The following is a 20,861-nucleotide window of genomic DNA, read 5'->3' as shown; positions in this document are numbered from 1 at the left end:
GAACAAATGGCATGTAGTGTGCCACATTGATGGCGGTCTTCTAGGTAATACCGTTTTTTGACTAATGATGTCCATAATGTTAACAAATTGAGCCTATTCTAGTATTTATGTAGAATCCTTCACTTCTGTTGTTTTTCTTAGTTTGTTTCACCTTTGGGTAATCTTCATCCCACAATACCTTACCTCATCACAAATCTAGAAAACCCTCAATCCACCATTTTATCTTCTGTATTAGAGCCACAACATACTTAGAATAATAATGCAGGTTTATATCCTTTCCCAGATCATAAACTATTCCAACACTCTTGGCAAATTGTGCTGCTCATCAGTCAATAGACGTATGCCATCATCTGCAAATAAGGAGTCACAGGTATTCCTTTCCTTTCAATCTAGCCCCAGTTATCACTTAATCCTACTTAACAACACCCCCACTGCTGCTGGTTAGACCATTTTTATCTCTCCATTCCCAAATTCTTTTCCCTGAACAAAAAGTCCCACTACAGAAAATTAATTTTTTCTTTTAAAATAAAACATCATCACTTTCTATGTCTGACAACCAACCCTTTTTGCCCAATCCATAACATTTAGTATTACCTTCCTGTGATCTCCAGACATCCTTCTCTACAATAAAACTCACCTAAATTGTACTACTTAGCTGGGTAACACCAGTACACTGCTGATTATTTCTACATTTGCATTAATCAAGGAAATTGTTCAATAGTATCCCTCCCCCCTCAGAAGAACCAGCAATCTATGTCCTGCATCAATACTGGAACCCCCTCCCATTCTCAAATTTTCCCTTTAACAGTCTCATCAGTTATCTTCCATGTATTTCTATAACAACTTGCAAAAATCCACTGGATACCTATCCATCCAACTTACTTTTCACCCCTAAAAGTAGACTGTCACAGCCAGAAAATCTTCATTTACTTTTCTCAAATCATCCTTCTGTCCTGTATTGTACTACAGTCTATCCCAAATGTTTTGTGTCATTCATGTTTTCAGAGCATTGCTATTCACCCTGACTGCAGTGTAGGACTTATGATTTTTAAATGACTCTGTGATATCCTGTACCATATCCACTATCCTTCCTCTACACCACATACATCCAGCATTTATTTCTTCAGATACTTCCATACTTCTTTTGAGAAAGTGAACACTCTGTTCTTCACTTTTGGAAGTTTTTAGATATCCAATAAGCCTTCTTCTGATGATTTCTAGTCTTTCTCTAGATCAGATAACACAATGAATTGCTCCATATTGTCATTATTTTACTTCAATTCTAAATTCCATATTTTGCAAAAAACTTGCTGAAGATTATCGTTGTTCTTATTCAGCCCTAAAAGCTACCCACTGCATTCTTTTATGCCATCATCCAGCACTTATTTATTGATCTGTTTGCATTTGCTTACACAGAGTACTGAGCTCTACATTTATCTTTTTCAAACTTATCTTGTTAGCGGTGTCTGCATGCTTGCTAGTTACACAGAAAGTAAACACAAGGTTAGGTGACCTGAAGAGCCATTTTAGGACTAGCCAACAATCCGAGGTCAGAATGAAATATCTACCCTTGTAACTATAAGGTTAAGACCTTATTATGCCAAATCTACCCCTTATTTCAAGTCTCAGCTCTGTTTTTCAGCCACCCTTCTCACTTCTTCTGTTCTGTCATCAGTTCTCTGTTGTCTCTGTCATTCCTTCTTACACCTCAGACTTATCCACTTATAACTGCTACAAACCAGGATCCACTGGGTTCCAAGGTATCATTGTACACAGTCTCTAAATGCTCACAACTATCCTGGAGGTTGATCTCACTATTCAACCCTGCACATTAGCCTAAAATATGCTCTTCATCCTAGAGGGATTTTCTACCTCTCAACAGTTTCTTCTTGCCTTTTGTTCCCATTTTGTTCTCTATCTCTTGTGTCATTTCTTTCTTCTCCTTCTCTCTACTATGTTTGTGTATGTGTGAGTGGGTCTGTGCGTGTTTGTGCTTGTGTTTGTGTGTGTGTGTGTGTTTGTGTAGATTGCTATATCAATTTGTGTAAATACTGAACTTTGATCTAACTACTGAACTTTGATCTAACTGCAGAGAATATCAAATGAGTTGAATGTAAACTTTTAATTCTGTGGAATCTGTCATGGTTGACTAGTAGGGCTATGTTCTTTTTAATTTATGGTTTTGGTTTAGGTCTTATTTATATATGAATAGTTTATGAGGACATTACTATTATTGATTTTTGTTTAGGTTTGGAGATTTTTGTTTGTGTTGTTTCTGAGTGCGTGCCAGTAGTGAATTTCTTCAGCTTCTTTAATCAAAAATATAAACGTGGCTGGCAGAAACATTGCCGCCAAGGAGCAAATGTTCATTTTGTTCAAACGAGTACTCCAAAAAATGTATATACTAGTTTGTCTGGAGTTTTTGACTTTAATTATTATTTAGTTAACATTTCCGTTGATTTTTTAGATGAGTATGTGGATACTTTGCTAGATGAAGTCTTGACATTTTTGCTGTCATTTTTCTATCAGACACACAGTGTCTGATCTCAAATTATTTTATTAGAAATTTAAATTTGAAATGCTGGCATAGTGTACATGGTTCTATATCATCTAGGTGTGTCTTTTTCATAATTCCTGTTCAGGAAGTCTATTTTTAATCCACCATTTCAGCCATGTGTTAGGTGACTTGAAAATCTGGTTTACTGAAATTAAGTCTTTGTCAGAGAGCATTTTTCTCACCATTGGCCACAATTTTTGAGACCAGAATGATGGGCTTTAAAAGAAAAAAATAATAACATTGATCTGGTTATAAACCTTGCAGATAAAGGGGGTGCTGTTGTAGTGTGGGAATTTTGTATACATGAGAATGAGACACTCAGTTGAAAGATGTGCTATTTTACCACAAATTGGTAGCTGACCCCATAACAACAGATGCAAAGCTTATTGGCTGATACAGCTAATTGTGGTGTAATTTTTCTATTTGTATCATGTTTGAATTAACAGTAGATATGCCTTAACCACAAATCTTTTACTATTGCCTAAATTTGCAAATGACTACACATCCCTTGCCTGGACAACCGATCATATCTGGCTGGTTACGTTACTGAACCTTTGTCAGCATTTTTTAAAGAAGTTTCTTTAGTCTTTGTTTAAATTTATTGCTTCTAGAGTTAAAAATAATGCAATATTTCTTTTTTTTTTAAATGATGGGCAATGTTCCCAATGAAGATGCTTCTTATATGTGTACTTTGGTCGGAAAATTGATGAGTGCTACCTTTTATCATAATTGTGGCTTTAAAGTTATAATGTACACAACCGGCTGAAATGGTCTCCCTTGACCCGAGAATTAGTAAAAAACAGCTGCTTTTCCAAACAGATTTTATTCAAGAATCTCCAAAAATAGTTACAACGATTGGTGGTTAAGCGCTTTCATCTGCTATCATCAGATTTCATCAGAACCCTGTTACATTATCCAGTCGTAGTTTATATACCTATTTTGGCGCCAATTTTCAAAACTTAATTGCTATAGCCTACATAATTGGATATGCAAATACCCTAGCTTAAAAATCACTTTACAAATACAGTCTATAAAAAATACAGTCTATAAAAAATAGTTAAAAAAAATTTATAGACTGTATTTTTTATAGACTGTATTTGTAAAGTGATTTTTAAGCTAGGGTATTTGCATATCCAATTATGTAGGCTATAGCAATTAAGTTTTGAAAATTGGTGCCAAAATAGGTATATAAACTACGACTGGATAATGTAACAGGGTTCTGATGAAATCTGATGATAGCAGATGAAAGCGCTTAACCACCAATCGTTGTAACTATTTTTGGAGATTCTTGAATAAAATCTGTTTGGAAAAGCAACTGTTTTTTACTCCTTCTCGGGTCAAGGGAGACCATTTCAGCCGGTTGTGTACATTTGGGTTCGTATTTCAGTGCTTTTGGACTTTAAAGTTATAAGACATCTTTTAAGTAGTTCTTATTTGTATAATTTAGATTTTAATGACTTTCTGATGTACATGCATGAGATAGTACTTACTAAAAATGCATTTTACTATTATAGTGATTGTTGCATTCAGTTTAAGCGTACTGCTATGGACATTACTTTGCGTCCATGTATGCTGAATGTTTTATAGATTTTTGAAGAGCAATACATTTGCAATAATACCAGCAACAGAATTTTAGCATTCCTGAACATACACTGGTATTATTTGGATGACTGCAGGCTGAATTGGAAGGGTACTATATCAAAACTTAAATAATTTGTGAATTTTTGGAATTCTAATGAGTTCATCATCCCTGTATGCTATACAGCTACTCAGTTACTTCGTCATGGAACAACCTTCCTCTCCATATCAGAACTTTCCACAACTCTGGCAACTTCAAACTCACTATTAAGGAATATCTACTTAACTCCAGGACCTGCCCCTGTAATGATCCTACTTGAACTCAGATCTGGAAATCAGAACTTAATTACTGTCCATAAACCTAAATGTCCTGCTGGCCAACTTCTCGTATCTTTCTCACTAGGCAAAAAATGGAATTCCCTTCCCTCCACACTAAGAACCATACCAAACTCAGAAAACTTTAAACCCAACTATTCAAACACTAAATGGAAATGTACCTGTCTTCACCCAACCTAATCAAAGGGGGGGTTCTCTCTCTGGTTCCCAAGCTCTACAACTCTTATAGTTATTTTCCTATGAGCCAATCTAAGCTCTCAACAATTTCTGTAGCTTCTCTCTAAGCTCTCAACAACTCCTACAGCTACCCTCACACAGCCCAACCTTGTAAATATTGTAAATAGTATTCTACTGTTGATGTGTGTATGTAAAGCATATTTACATTTTCTTAAAAGGTTTGTATGTAAACTGTTTCCATACCTAACACATATCTGTTTTCCTCAAATGAAACTGTATGATCCCTACCTTCAAGCTTAATGAATTTGTTAACTATGCATGATATTGAATGCATTTATGAGTAACTATTATACATAATATTATCTTTAATATTAACTATCAGTTGTATCTAAATTGTATATGCATCTTGGAGCTTTTCTCCCCGGGCCTCCACTGAAAATGGGTCAGTTCAGCCCAGTGGACTTCCCCAGTAATCAAACTGCAAATAAATAAATAAATAAATAAAAATAACTCTGCCACCTCTGCCCCACCCCCCTTTCTACCCCTATTTCTTACACATATGTACTCCTACTTGTATTTTACATCCCCTGCCTTTTGACCTTGCCCTCCCACTTTACTCCTATCTTCACTATATACTTTCACCTCCAATCTCTCCCTCCTCTTACAATCTATCCCCCTCCTTTTTCTTTACCTTTGTGCCTTGACCTTCTGTTCTGATACTGTATGCCTCACTACTCTTATGCTTAGGTTAGCAATTTCCCATTCAAATAATGATTATGATGATTCTGTGATTGTATGACACATGACAGTTTATATCTATGTTCAGGTTCTCTTTCTCTTCAAACATTGTATAAATTAATCTATTTTTGCTGTATCTCCTCATGATTGTATGCTTAATTCCTTAATTGTTTGTAAAAAAAATTTCACTGCTGTCATAGAGCTTTTATCCTTGGGTCTCTGCTGAAAAAGGGCACCTGCCCATCCAGACCAACCCGGTTAACAAATGGGAAATAATAATAATAATAATAATAATAATAATAATAATAAATAATAATCCCTTCAGTTGTTCTATAATTTATTTGTCACTGAATTTCTTGATGCTTTGATTACCAAACTTATTCACTGTTCTGTAAAAACATCTCTCTATAGGAAATCCTTCAGCAGGGATTCTCTTTTGTTAATCAGCAGTTGCCATACTTGCCACATAATTGCCAGTATACCTAAAATCTCAGTTTTTATAATTCAGGAAAATCTGTAGTTCAAATAATGAATATTATGCTCACGCCATGGAACATCTGCTCAGATTACACTCCAGCAGTTTTAGGGAATATTAAGGAAGGCTTTAAAGGTTGTCACAACCAGGAGTGGTAGTGGGGATAATCTTCCACTATCTATAAAATGCTCCCATGGTATGTACGACACCCCAGCACTGGCCCAGTAATCAAGGGGCCTCAATCCTCACCACTGGTAACAGTGAGGGATGGTCACAATGGAAAGGTGACAAGTACACACACAGTAAAGTGCAATTTCTGTTAAGAGCATACAGAGATTACAGTCAGTCTGGGGCTGGTTTCTCCCCCTTTCTCCAAATCCCCAATAAGACTCCCCACTGGCACAGCTATAAGGTTAAGATCTCAGCTGAGGGGCCAAGTCAAGACATCCAGCATCATCTCTGTCTAACCAGTGCTTTGTGTCCTTGTCCAAGTAGCTGACATGCACACGCTTTGAGATTTGGTTTATATACAAACACATGCACACATACCTGTGGAAGGTTGGCGCAGGTTTACTAGCTATGCCCCTTCAGCCCAGACTATAAGGTAAGTTTTACTGCCACCAACCCTACTTAACAGCTACTGTAAGGCCCATACAAAGGGCATCCAATCCTATTGTGTAATGTCACTATTATCCAAATGGTAGTCTGACCAACACTTGCAAGGCTATTTAGGAGTGGCCTGTAAAGTGTCAACAAATACATAAGCAAGTACTTTAAGAGCTTAAATATGTCACACAAATATCAGCCACAAAGATAGGTTTAAATATATTTAATAATAAATCATATAAGAACAAGACAATACTCAGTACAGCACAGTAACGTCAGAGTTCAAAATTACAGGAAATATTTTAAAACAACATTGTAGGACAGTCTCAAATAAATACAGAAAGCATGTAAACTAATCTTTACTGTATTTCCATCTATATCTAAAAGAGATACTATGCCCTAATTCTTACTTACAGCAAGGCAAGTGCAGATGAATGGATGTTTCCAGGTCAAAGACAAAATACAAAATGCACAGTCTCTCTCTGAGAGAGTTCTTAAATTAATATCACATTTTACTGCTGGATTAGCTTGGATGCCATCACATTTTGTCAACTGACTTCAGTACCTAGGCTAAAACAGAAACTAAAAGAATTTAACATCTCTTTGTTAAAAATACTTATCTCTCAGATGTTTGCAGATCTTGGAAGTCGTAAAACAAGAAAATGCTTTTACATTTGAAACCTAGCAATTATTTCTTTCAAGACAAAACAAAAACTTCTAGCTCTAGACATCGTGTCTGCTACTGAACTAAAACTGAGAGATAACATCTTATGGCCCAGCTATAAAGTAACTTAACCTCAACTATTCTTAAGATTTGCAGGTTAATCTTCTATGTTCCAGCAGTGTACACTGTGGATACATCTTAGCTCAGTACATAACATACAGTTCTGCATAAATCATATCAATATTCACAAATGACATAGAATTATTTACAAAATTCCAGATAGCTTGGCTGGCAATATTTCCCTATATCACAGTATGCATTTCTAATAGTCTCTGACAACCTAAGTCCAACTCCTGGCCTTCACATGTGGCTTAGTTACTAAGCCTGACCAAACCATTTGCACTGACAGGAGAACGGGAGAAGGCTGGTGACTGGTGCCTTAAACCAATTGCTGCAAGCTGGTGAAGCTCATCAGCCCTGAAGGCAGCATAAAGATCTGCCTAAGCAGCAGAGACCTCCAAAGCAGACACCCAAGCAACCGCTACCCCAAAACAAAACACGTGCAACACATATCTCACAAAGCCAGTGTGCCGAACAGTCACAGCCCTTAAGGCTAAACAACACACCTGATACACTTGTAAAAGGTGACTCTATCGTCAGGCACACTGACGTCCCGCTCACCAGGCTGAACAAGGAGAAGGTCACTGTGAGCAGCCTGTCAGGTGCTAGGATCCGCCATATAACACAAGCACTCAGGTCACTCCAAGGCAAGTACAAATATGACTCAGTCATTGTCCATGCTGGTGTGAATGATCTGAGATGTACCTCCCTGGACTACATGAAAAGAGACATAGAGGAGCTCTCTGAGCATGTAGCCCAGGCCGATATGACCCTGACCTTGAGTAGCATCTTACCCTCACCAAGAATGATGCCACAATATGAAGACAAGATGATCAATTTCAACAATTGGCTTAAGTACTGGTGTCAGTCAAAGGGGATCCAATGCCTGTCAGGCTGGGATGATATGCTCGACAAGCCACGATGCTTCACTAAGGACGGCTTGCACCTGTCACCCCTGGGCTTTTGGATATTGGCAAAGGCTCTTGCTACCGCCATAGTGCCTTTTTTAGGAAAGGCTCAAAAGACAAACCCACCTCCATGGGTATCACAAGGGATAAGAAACTAAGAGTAATGCTACTCAATGCCAGAAGTCTAAACCTCAAGATGCACGCACTTGAAACTCTCCTTAGCATGGAGAACATTGATATCTGTGCAGTAACAGAAACCTGGTTCAGGGCTCCCGAGAGCACCCCAGCACTACCAGGTTATACCTCATACCATGCTTTTCAGCCCCAAAACTTGGACCGAACCATAAAAGGAGGGGGAGTATCGATATTCATCAAAGATACCCACATCTCCAGGTTGGTGGCAAAGCACGAAGCATCAGAGAGTATCCATGTGCAACTAACAGTGGGTAAAACTGCCTTCCAGTTTATAGCCTGCTACAGACCACCCTCCCAAACCCAGGAACCCCACTCGGCCTTCCTGAGAACACTGGAAAATATGAAGGTCTCTCCAAACACCATTATATTGGGTGACTTCAACTACCCAAACATAGACTGGGAGCATTACTCTAGCTCCAACACCCTAGCCTAAAGGTTCCTAGAATTCATAAACTCAAATGCTATGGAAAAACTTGTTACCACTCCCACAAGAGGGGAAAACATACTGGGCCTGATCATCACCAACATGGGGACTCTATGCTCCAGACCAGAAGTGTATCCCTCACTGGTAAGATCAGACTATAAACTGATCTCACTGGATATTCACATCCCGACCCCACCCCCTGTCCAGAAACCCACACTGAAAAACTTCTCTAAAGCAAATTTCACACTCCTCAAAACCGAGGTGGAATCCTTCAAAGCCCCCGGGCCTGTGGAAAATACGGCCCAGACCACAGAATCCTTTATAAATGCATTCTATGAACACCTTCAGGAATGCATGGATCATGCAATCCCAAATAAAACCAAGACCCAATCCTCCAAAGGCAGATGTCTTGTCTGGTGGACCCCAGCCATAAACAAACTATACAATAGAAGGAGGAGGCTACTACATGATAGAGCAAAATCCCATAAAGGGATGGCATCTCTGATCAGTATTAGCAAAAAACTAAGGGCACTCATAAAATCGTCTAAGGCCAGCTTCGAGAGAAAAATTGCACAGGACACTAAGGATAATCACAAGGCTTTCTTTAGTTATGTTAGGAACCTGGGTGGGAATTCCCAGATATGCTCAGAATTAGTCCAAAATAACAAAAAATACACCGAACCCACAGACATTGCCAACATCCTAGCTGACAGATTCAGCGCAAACTCCCCCCCGACCAAAAGGGCAAATATCTATCCCAGCAGAGTGCTGCCCCCCTGACATCTCAGATGCTCAGGTAAGAGCCGCCCTCTCCAAAGCAAAAAACACAGCATCAATGGGACCAGACGGTGTCCCGGGCTGCACCCTACATGAACTCCAAGAAGAGTTAAACCCAAACATAAAACTACTGTTCAATCTCAGCCTTACTACAGGATATGTACCCAAAGAGTGGCGTACAGCAACAGTGGTCCCTCTCCACAAAGGTGGTGCCTCAACAGACCCTGAAAACTATCGCCCCATAAGCCTGACTAGCTTGGTCTGCAAAGCTATGGAAAGGATCATCATGGACCTCATAAATAAAGATATTGGGGACCTACAGACACTGGATCCTACCCAGTTCGGCTTTGTTAAGGGCAGATCCTGCCTCTTAAACCTGGTCGACTTCTTTGAAACAGTCACCAAGGCCATTGATGAAGGGAAGGTGGTCCACACAGCCTACCTGGACCTCGCAAAAGCCTTCGATACAATACCCTACTCAATAAACCCCTATGTCACTAGATGGGTTGCAAACTGGCTCAAGGACAGAACCCACATGGTTAGAATTGCTGGAGCCATGTCAGACTCCAAACCAGTTACAAGTGGCATCCCACAAGGCTCAGTCCTGGGACCTCTCTTGTTCGGTATATATTTCCTCGGAGGTACAGGCCAACACAGAAGGACTGTGGCTGACCAAGTTCGCAGATGACTGCAAACTGATCGCCATAATTGACTCTCCAGCCGACACAAGCATCCTCCAAAAGGGCCTCATAGAAACAGACAACTGGTGCCAGAGCCATGGCCTCACGCTAAATGCCAAAAAGTGTATAGCCATCCCCTTTGGCAAAATCAAAGTGCCCACAAATCACCACATAGGTGGTAATCCATTAAGTACAGAAGAAGTAATTAGGGACCTGGGGACCCAAGTTGATAGCAATCTCTCATTTGATAACCATGTGGCCAAAGTGGTTAGAAAAACATTTTATATAGCCCACCTAATCATGAAGGGATTCACATCTAGATTAGGGGAGGTCATCGTGCCTCTTTACTCATCCCTCATCAGGCCCATAATCGAGTACAATGCCCCTTTTGGGATGTACCTTACCAAACACCTGCAGCAACTGGAAAGACCCCAAAAGTACCTCACCAAGAGGATCAAAGGGCTCAAACAGATGCCATATGCTGCCCGGTTAAAGAAACTCCAGCTCTACTCAGTGGCATACCGCCTGCTCAGAGGTGACCTGTGCCTGACATATAAATCCATGTCCAACCCGGAATTAAGGGACATGCTGCACCTCAAGAAATCCAAATCCCATCGAGTTACACGCTCGAGACTTGAACCTCAGCACTGAAATAAATAGGACATGCTGGAGGGACAGATTCATAACCCAGAGGCTCCCTTCACTCTGGAATAAAATCCCAGTCCAGGTTAGGCAGAGTCCCTCAATGACTCTCTTCAAGAGGAATCTTGATGAGTGGAAGGGAGATCATAGGTTTACTCTGGGTATCACTTCTGTGTCACTGTTAGACAGAGGCACAGTATACTAACCTCAAAAAAGGGCATAGCAAAATTAATTTAAAATGGGTGGCGAAAGCCAAACATACTCTGGCTAGGCTTATAAATGCCCTAGGGCAGATAGCCTAGTATGAACCTATGAACTTATGAACCTATGATTTAAAAATACTACTGCCTCGCAGCAATACCTAATCACAGTGAAGTCTTCAGGAAAAATCTGGAGATGGAGCCCCTAAGGCAGTTGAGGTTGTACTCAACCTCACTCTGGCAGTCATACCTCTCAATCTCTTAGTGCAAGAAATCTGGAAAAAGCCTAAAGTTATGGGGTGGGGGGGGGCAGATGCCCAAAAATAGGGGCAGATGTTAAACATTGCTCTTATAAACTTAGACAGTTGTTAGAATAACAAGGATTATGTTAGCATGCATTTTTTGAATAATATGAAGTCTGAAACTGAAATGTATGTAATTATTTAGTGACTTCTGCCCTCAGTAATTTGCCAGAAAACCACAAATGATATGAGGAACATACCAAAAATATAAAGCAAAAACCTGGATATTCATAGGTTCATAGGTTGGTACGAGGCTATCGGAAAATATGTATAATTGAGAGGTATGCTGACAGTTCCTGTGACAACACTGATGCCAAATTGTAATGGCCTTGCCTCGGATTACATCAGTGACTTGGGGAGGGGAAACCTGCTGCTGGACATAAGCTGTTTCTTCAACATTCACTTGCTGAAGCCTGTGCCATGGAGAGAACACTCCAGCTTTGCTTTGTAAGTGGTGACACAACACAGGAAGCAACAGTTACTGGTGATAAGTCAATGCACTCAACTGGCATAGAGTGAGGTGTCTGGGGCAGTTTCTAGTGGTGGGAGATATCCTTTTAACTCACTGGGTAGCTACTAACCACCTTAAGTTGGACAACCCCCATCCAAATAGGTGCTGCCTCACCATGGTCCACTTGCTCCACTGGGTGTGTGAGGATTAGGAAATCCACAACAGGTGGATTGTTAACAATACACCTGGAAAAACAGAAAAAAAGACAACAAAATAATCCAGCCTTTATGAAATATAAGGATGATGACTCCAGGCCTTACTGAAGATCTACAGAACATCAGTGATGCTCAGAAGATAACAGTCATTAACAACAAGCTGTTTCCAGATGGACATTGTAGATCTCCAGGAATCAAGATTGTCATCCATTGACTGTCTCAGAGAGAAGGAGTTTACTTTTTTCTGGCATAGTAAGCTTCCAAAGAGACTGGGTAACATGGTGTCATTTCCATATTCAGAAATAACCTTGTTGGCTCAGTCATACTACCAAATATGGGAAATAAGAGAATGCTGAAAGTTCATCTACAAACACCAGTGGTCATGGTCAACATATTCAGCTTCTATGCTCCTAATTTAACTTCTACCCAGGAAATCAAGATCAAGTTCTGTGATGAATTTAATGCTGCCATCAATGATGTTCTATGAACCATTATTCATTCTTGGTGACTTTAATGACAGAGTTACCAGTGACCACCACAGCTAGCTATCCTGTCTGGGATAGTTTGGAACAGGAAAGATGAATGAAAATGGACAGTGTCGCCTTGGACTTTGTTCCCAATATGACCTCTGCATTGCCAACACTTTCTTCAATGACAAGCTCCAGCACAAAATTTCATGGTGACACCCAGGATTGAAACACTGTCACCAGCTTGACACCAGCTTGACACTGTCCTCACAAAACACAACAGTTTAGGTAGTGTCAGGGCAGCATGCCATTACCACAGCACAGACAGTGATACTGACCACTTGCTCTTGCTTAGTAAGTTGAACATCTTGCTGTAGTTAAATCAAAAGTTGCTTCAACAAAGTATTGGTTTAAGGGTGAGCACACTTATGCAATGAGCTTATTTTATGTTTTTTATTTTTTATATTTTTTCCCCTAACAGATTTGTTTGTTTTTCCATAAAATTGTACAGGTTATAGGTCACATTAAAGGTGGGAAAAGTTTTGAAATTATTTATTGTGGCCTAATTTTTTTATATCACAAAAACCTGGCATTTTAACAGGTGTGTACACTTTTTACACTGTATATGCAAGGCATAGATTTCCTCTGAGTAGTCTGTATGGAATTCACCCCGGGGATCACATCAGTCGCCCTGCTAGACAGGGGCCCAGGGAAGTAAATAGTGTGGAAAGAAATAGCCAGGGAATTGTTATAGCTAGGCTTGTATAGGCCCTAGGACTGATAGCCTAGTACCAACCTATGAACCTGTAAACAGAATAAAGTGACATTGATTTCAGATGATCACATAGGACAGATGCTGAAGACCTTGAATTTTCCTTGTGAGGAATCTTTGTGGTCTCTCCAATTGTAGGTGCTTGGAAAGATACATACCAAAAGGGGTGCTCTACTCAATTGTTGGCCTGTTGAGGGAGGAATACAAAGAGGTTATAACTTCTTTTTTTCTGGATGCAATTCCCTTACTTAAGAGATGTGCAATATAGAATGCCATTATTACCACTGTGGAGACATGGTGATAAAAGATAAGGTTGCTGTCAACCTGTGTATCCAGGTATCTCATCACTAAGTGGATACTTAGGATATTGTTATTGATGTGATAGTTAGCAGGAGCATCACATTATCCAAAAGAGATGATAATACACTTCTTTTTGCATTGAGTTTAAGGATACTCTACAAAAGGGCCTTACAGAAACAGATGCTTGGTGCCAGAGCCATGGGCTCAAGCTCAATGCCAAGAAATGTATTGTTATCCCCTTTGGGAAAAAACATGTATCCATGAATTACCATATAGGTGGCAGTACACTAAACACAGAAAATGTGATAAGAGACTTAGGGACACAGGTGGACAGCGGTCTCACCTTCGATAACCACATCGCCACAACAGTCAGGAAATCCTTCTATGTAGCACACCTCATCACGAAGGGCTTTTCATCCAGAAAAAAGGAGGTCATTGTCCCACTGTACTCATCCCTCATTAGACCCATTATAGAATACAATGCCCCATTTGGTATGTACCTCTCAAGACATCTGCAAATACTGGAAAGGCCTCAGAAATACCTCACTAAAAGAATTGCAGGCCTAAAGCAGATGCCCTACGCTGACCGCCTTAAAAAACTCCAGCTATACTCTGTCGCATATCATCTACTCAGAGGCGATCTCTGCTTAACATACAAGGCCATGTCAAACCCAGAGCTGTTGGACATGCTACACTTAAAGGGATCCCAATCCCTCAGAGCTACACGCTCCAGGGATCTAAACCTTGTCATCACAATAAACAAAACATGTTGGAGGGATAGGTTCCTGACCCAGAGACTCCCCAGACTCTGGAATAGATTGCCCATACATGTCAAGCAGAGTGCCTCTTTGGACCTCTTCAAGAGGAACCTTGACGATTGGATGGGAGAAAGGAAATTCACCCCAGGGATCACGTCAGTCGCCCTGCTAGACAGGGGTCCAGGAAAGTAAATAATGTGGGAAGAAATAGCCAGGGAATTGTTATGGCTAGGCTTGTATAGGCCCTAGGGCTGATAGCCTAGTACCAACCTATGAACATATGAACCTATGAACCATGACTTTGGCACAATCATTTGTTTGTGTAGGACCCTCTTGTAGGATGTTGACATCATTTGGAGATTCTATAACTGCTCCCAGTTTGCAGTTATCAGCAACTTTTTCAGCCACAGACCTTTAGTTTTAGCTTGTACTTTGGAGCAATATATTCCAAACAATAGAGGTCCCAGGACTGATCCCTGTGGAACAACACTGGTTACAGGTCTGCTGTTGGAGGTGGATCCCCTATTTTGACTATATGGGGTCTATCAGTGAGCCAGTTAGCAACCCATCTAATAATACAAGGGTTGATACCTAGCTGGGTGAGTTTGCCAATGATGCCTGAGTGGGGAATATTGTCAAAAGCCTTGGCTAAGTCTAGGTAGGCTGTATTCATAGCTTTCCCCTTGTCCAGGCCCTTGTTGACTGTCTCAAAGAAGTCCACCAGGTTTAACAGGCATGATCTCCCTTTGACAAATCCAAACTGAGTACGGTCAATTGTTTGGAGATTACCTATATCTTTGTTGATAAGGTACATGATGATTCACTCCATGGCCTTGCAGATAAGGCTAGTCAGGTTAATTGGTCTATAGTTCCCGGGGGTAGTGGAAGCACCACCGTTGTGCAAGGGGATAATGGTGGTCATTTTTCATACAGCGGAGATGAAGCCAATGCTTAGACTATTACTGAAAAGAGTACCCAGTGGTGTTGCCAATTCTTGTTTGAGCTCATGTAGGACACAACCTGGGATGTTATCAGGTCCCATAGATGCTGTGTTTTTGTTCTTAGAAAAGGCATTTATGACCTCCTCTTTAGAGACACAAGGTAGAGGACAGGTGGTAGGGATGTCATGGTGGTACATGTGGTGGGGACAGGGAAGTGAAGTTTTCACAGAACCTATCAGCTAACAGGTTAGCTATTTCCACAGGCTCGGTATATGTGGTATCATTAACTACCAGTTTGGCACAAATCTGGGCCTTTCCTTTTAGGTTATGGATGTAACTAAAGAAGGCCTTATGGCTGTCCTTAGTTGAAGAAGCTAATTTGGATTCATAGTTTGCTTTGGAGGACTTCACAAGAAGTCTTATTTGTTTTTTTATGAAAAATTATATGACGTCTTTCTGTTTGTTTCTTGCTGTGACTTGCATTTGCATGCAGGCATACTAAAGTATATTTAACTACTTATTGTGATCAAATAGTCTTATTACTCTATTGTACTGAGTACAATAAATACACCGAGACAACTGCTTCAGTTAATACGCTTTCTATTACATTTTCCTTTCGGATCTACAAGCATGCAATACAGATGCTGTCAGCTCTCTATGGCAAATTCCCAAAGCTTGTTTACTGTTACACTCATATTTACAACAAAAAGTCTGATATTTTTTCTCAGAGTCTGATGTATAACAGTTCTTTCTTTGTATAACAGTTTTCCTTTGTTCCCTTGTCCTTGGTTCTTTGTAGTTTGATGATCCATGGAAATTCAGTCTTGCATTATCTGAAACGTGGTGTACCAGCACTACCTGAAACTTGATGTTGCATCTCTTTACTTCGTTGATGTCCTTCCAGCTACCATCTGTGCAGTTATTTTTACAGACTTTGTTTCTCAATAACATATTCCTTTACATGGATGCCAATATCTAAGCTATGCCAGCACACTTACTACTTCTTATTTCTCAGCATTTTATACTATTTCTAAATTAACCCTTTATATTTCATGTTATTCTTGCAGCTTTTTATTCAAGCTAATCATGCTAACAGTTTAAATGGAGACAGAATACTATTTTCTTTCATTTCCCCATTATTTTATTATTTTGAGGAATGGACTAAACTTCAGTTAAAGAAAAGACTGCATTTGTTTCATCAGCATTGCTATTTACAGCATTTACCACTTTGCTCATATTTACAATCATAACTTGTTACGTTATTGTAACTCTTTGTAACCTGCAGCATATAAAACAATTCCAAGCTGACATTATTATTATCCCTAAAACTACCAACACAGGATGTATTAACTGATTTAGCAATTTGATTCCAGATTATGACCATTCTCTGAATATATTCCACTAATTATGGCCAGTGTCAGCTTCTGTTTTTGTCTTTTACTATTAACACTGGGTTATTTGAAACCGCACATACAAACTGTGGTGTCACTTTAACAAACTTTTTTAAATTTGAAGGCAATATTATTTATTTACATAGCATTTTGTTAACATTAGTTACATTAGTACTAAATTGTAATCTGTTTATCAAAGATACTTGTAATGACTTACTTCCATTGTGCTTGTAAATGTACAATCTGTGAGATATCTTGTTTTACTAGTTTTTATATCAAGCTCTTTTAAATCTGCATTTGGTATTTTTAAAACTTGGAAATGTAATATTGAAATGAAATATTGTTTTTTGGTATTGTTGTCCTATCATAGGTTCATAGGTTGGTATTAGGCTATATACAAGCCTAGCCATAACAATTCCCTGGATATTTCTTCCCATAGTATTTGCTTCCCTGGACCCCTGTCTAGCAGGGCAACTGACATGATCCCCGGGGTGAATTTCCTATCTCCCATCCAATCATCAAGGTTCCTTTTGAAGAGGGCCAATGAGGCGGTCTGCTTGACATGTATGGGCAGTCTATTCCAGAGTATGGGGAGTCTCTGGGTCAGGCACCTACCCTCCAGCATGTTTTGTTCATTGTGATAATTCACAAACCAACTCTTCCTGCGCGTGGGTAATGCACAGCCCCCAATGATAGCAATACAGCAAAAAAACAAGATTGGAGCCAGCAAATAGTGATAAAAAAAACTGTATTAAGTTAAAGCATCACAGCAGAAAAAAACACATACCGGTTTCGGCTTGTAAATTACACAGCCTTCATCAGTGTATTAAAACTCAAAGTATTTCCTGCCTATTAAATATGTAAGCATACAATCCCATTGGTGGAAACTTTATAAATATTCATTAAGTCCTGGAGGGAAAAGCCCACCCAGCTTAATGATCCACTTTGTTTCTCTTCTATTTAGAATCTCATGCCAACCAATTTTATTTCTACGGTCACCCTGAATCACATCAATAATTGTGAATAGAAATATTGCTGATGGGTGTGACAACTGGTGTTTATACAATGCATTCGTAAGCTTTTTCTGTTTAATATTACTATAATGTTCTGAGATACGTAACCTTAAACATCTGGAGGTTTGTCCAATATAAAATGCACCACATTTGCATGTGGCCATGTAAATGGCCCAATCACTGCTACAGTTGCAAAAGATATAGGTTCATAGGTTCATAGGTTCATACTAGGCTATCTGCCCGAGGGCATTTACAAGCCTAGCCCATAGTTTTGTGGCTTACGCCACCCCTTTAGTATGGGGAACTATACCCATTATTTTGCTGTGCCTCTGTCGAGCAGTGACACTGAGGTAATCCCTGGGGTATATCTGCGATCTCCCATCCATTGGTCAAGATTTCTCTTGAACAAAGCCAGCGAGGTGCTCTGCCTCACATATACCGGGATTTTATTCCACAGCATAGGGAGTCTTTGGGTGATGAATCTATCCCTCCAGCACGTCCTATTAATAGCCGTGTCGAGGTTTAAGTCTCCCGCCCTTGTGGCTCTGACGGATCTAGATTTTTGAGGTGAAGCATATTCATCAAATCTGGGTTTGACATGGCCTTGTATGTTAGGCAAAGGTCACCTCTGAGCAAGCGTAGCGACTGAATAGAGCTGGAGTTCTTTCAGTCGGGCAGCATAGGACAGATGTTTGAGACCCTTTATCCTTTTGTTGAGGAACTTTTGTGGCCTCTCCAGCTGCTGCAAGTGTCGGGTCAGATACATTCCGAATGGGGCATTGTACTCAATCATTGGTCTGATGAGTGATGAGTATAGGGAGACTATGACCTCCCTTGATCTAGATGAGAATCCCTTCATGATAAGGTGGGCAATGTAGAAGGTCTTCCTAACTACTTTAGCTACATGGGTGTCGAATGACAGACTACTATCAACCTGGGTCCCCAGGTCCCTGATAACTTCTTCTGTGCTCAGTGGATTGCCACCTATTTGGTAGCTAGGGGTAACCTTGCTTTTCCCGAAGGGTATGACTATGCATTTTTTGGCATTTAACTTTAGGCCATGGCTCTGGCACCAGTTATCCGTTTCTGTGAGACCCTTCTGAAGGATATCTGTGTCAGATGTGTTTTCTACTATGGCCCCGAGTTTGCAGTCATCTGCAAACTTTGTCAGCCATAACCCTCCTGTGTTTGCTTGTACTTCGGAAAAGTAGATGCCAAACAAGAGTGGGCCCAGGACTGAGCCCTGTGGTACACCACTTGTGACAGGCTTTGAGTCTGACATGGCGCCAGCAACTCTGACCCTGTGGGTTCTGTCACTCAGCCAGTTTGCAACCCATCTTGTGATGTATGGGTTAACATTTAAGCTGATGAGTTTTTCAATGATACCCGAGTGGGGTATTGTATCAAAGGCCTTCGCTAGATCAAGGTAGGCTGTATGGACTGCCTTTCCCTCATCAATGGCTTTGGTGACTGTTTCAAAAAAGTCAACCAAGTTTAGAAGGCATGATCTGCCTTTGACAAAGCCAAACTGGGATGGATCCAAAGTCTGCAAATTCCCTATGTCTTTATTTATGAGGTCCATTATGATCCTCTCCATGGCTTTGCAGATAAGGCTTGTCAAGCTAATGGGCCGGTAATTTCCAGGGTCGGTGGAGGCACCGCCTTTGTGAAGTGGGACCACAGTTGCAGTGCGCCACTCCTGGGTACGTATCCAGAGGTAAGACTATGATTAAACAGCTGTCCTAGCTGTGGGTTTAATTCCTCATTGAGTTCGTGGAGCACACAGCCGGAGACACCATCAGGTCCCATGGATGCTGTGTTTTTTGCTTTGGAGAGAGCAGTTCTCACTTGGGCGTTGGAGATGTTTGGGGGGCTGCAATCGCTTGGTATAGATATCTCTCCTTTTGGGGGGGAGGGGGGGAGAAGTTTGCACTGAACCTGTCAGCCAGTATGTTGGCAATGTCTGTAGGATCAGTAATCTTCACATCATTTTGAACTAGTTCTGAGCATATCTGGGAGTTTCCACCCAGGTTTCTAACATAGCTAAAGAAGGCCTTATGATTGTCTTTTGAGTCTTTAGCTATTTTTCTCTCAAAATTTGCTTTGGATGATTTTATGAGAGCTCTTAGTTTTTTACTTATAGTGATCAAGGGTGTCTTACCTTTTAAGAATTTTGCTCTATCTTGTAGTAGCTTCCTCCTTTGGTTGTAGAGTTTGTTTATGGCTGGGGTCCACCAGACTGGACGCTTGCCTTTGGTACAAAGAGTCTTTGTTTTGCTTGGGATTGCCTTATCCATGCAGTCCTGCAGGTGCTGGTAGAAGGCATTTGTAAGTGATTCAGCGGCTTGAGTACTGTTTTCCACCGGCTCGAGGGCCTTAAAGGAGACCACACTAGTCTTTAGAAGTGTGAAGTCGGCTTTCGAGAAGTTCTTTACTGTGGTCTTTTTTATTTCAGGTGGGGGTGGGATGAGGACCTCCAGCGAGATTAGTTTGTGATCTGATCTCACCAGTGAGGGTTATACTTCCGGTGTTGAACATTGTGCTCCCATGTTCGTGATGATGAGATCAAGTATGTTTTCTCCTCTTGTGGGGATGGTGACTAGTTGTTCCATGGCATTTGAGTTTATGAATTCCAGGAACTTTTGGGCTAGGGTGTTTGGGCTTGAGTAGTGTTCCCAGTCTATATTAGGGTAATTGAAGTCACCTAGTATGATGGTGTTTGGTGATACATTTATCCCCTCTAGTGTTTTCAGGAAGGCCATGTGAGGTTCCTGAGTTTGTGAGGGTGGCCTGTAACATGCTACAATTTGCAGAGCAGTCTTGCCTATGGTTAATTGCACCTGGATGGTCTCCGATGCATCGTGCGTTGCCACCAGTCTTGAGGTGTGGGTGTCCTTGATGAATATGGATACCCCCCTCCTTTCTTGATATTGTCCGGATTTTGGGGCCGGAACGCATGATAAGAGGTAAAACCTGATAGTGCTGGGGTGCTCTCAGGAGCCTTGAACCAGGTTTCTGTCACTGCACAGACATCGATGTTCTCCATACTGAGAATATCAAAGACCTTTGAACAGTTGCGACTTGAAAATTCCTTTGTGGTACATATATATTTGCAATTTACACAATGACCACAAGGGAAACAACCATACAGACTGTGTCCAGAAATAGTAGTTT

The sequence above is a fragment of the Protopterus annectens genome, chromosome 4.part0, assembly GCF_019279795.1.
Source record: "Protopterus annectens isolate FY-2018-M chromosome 4.part0, PAN1.0, whole genome shotgun sequence".
Taxonomy (NCBI): domain Eukaryota; kingdom Metazoa; phylum Chordata; order Ceratodontiformes; family Protopteridae; genus Protopterus; species Protopterus annectens.
Note: the sequence above shows the minus strand (reverse complement) of the source record.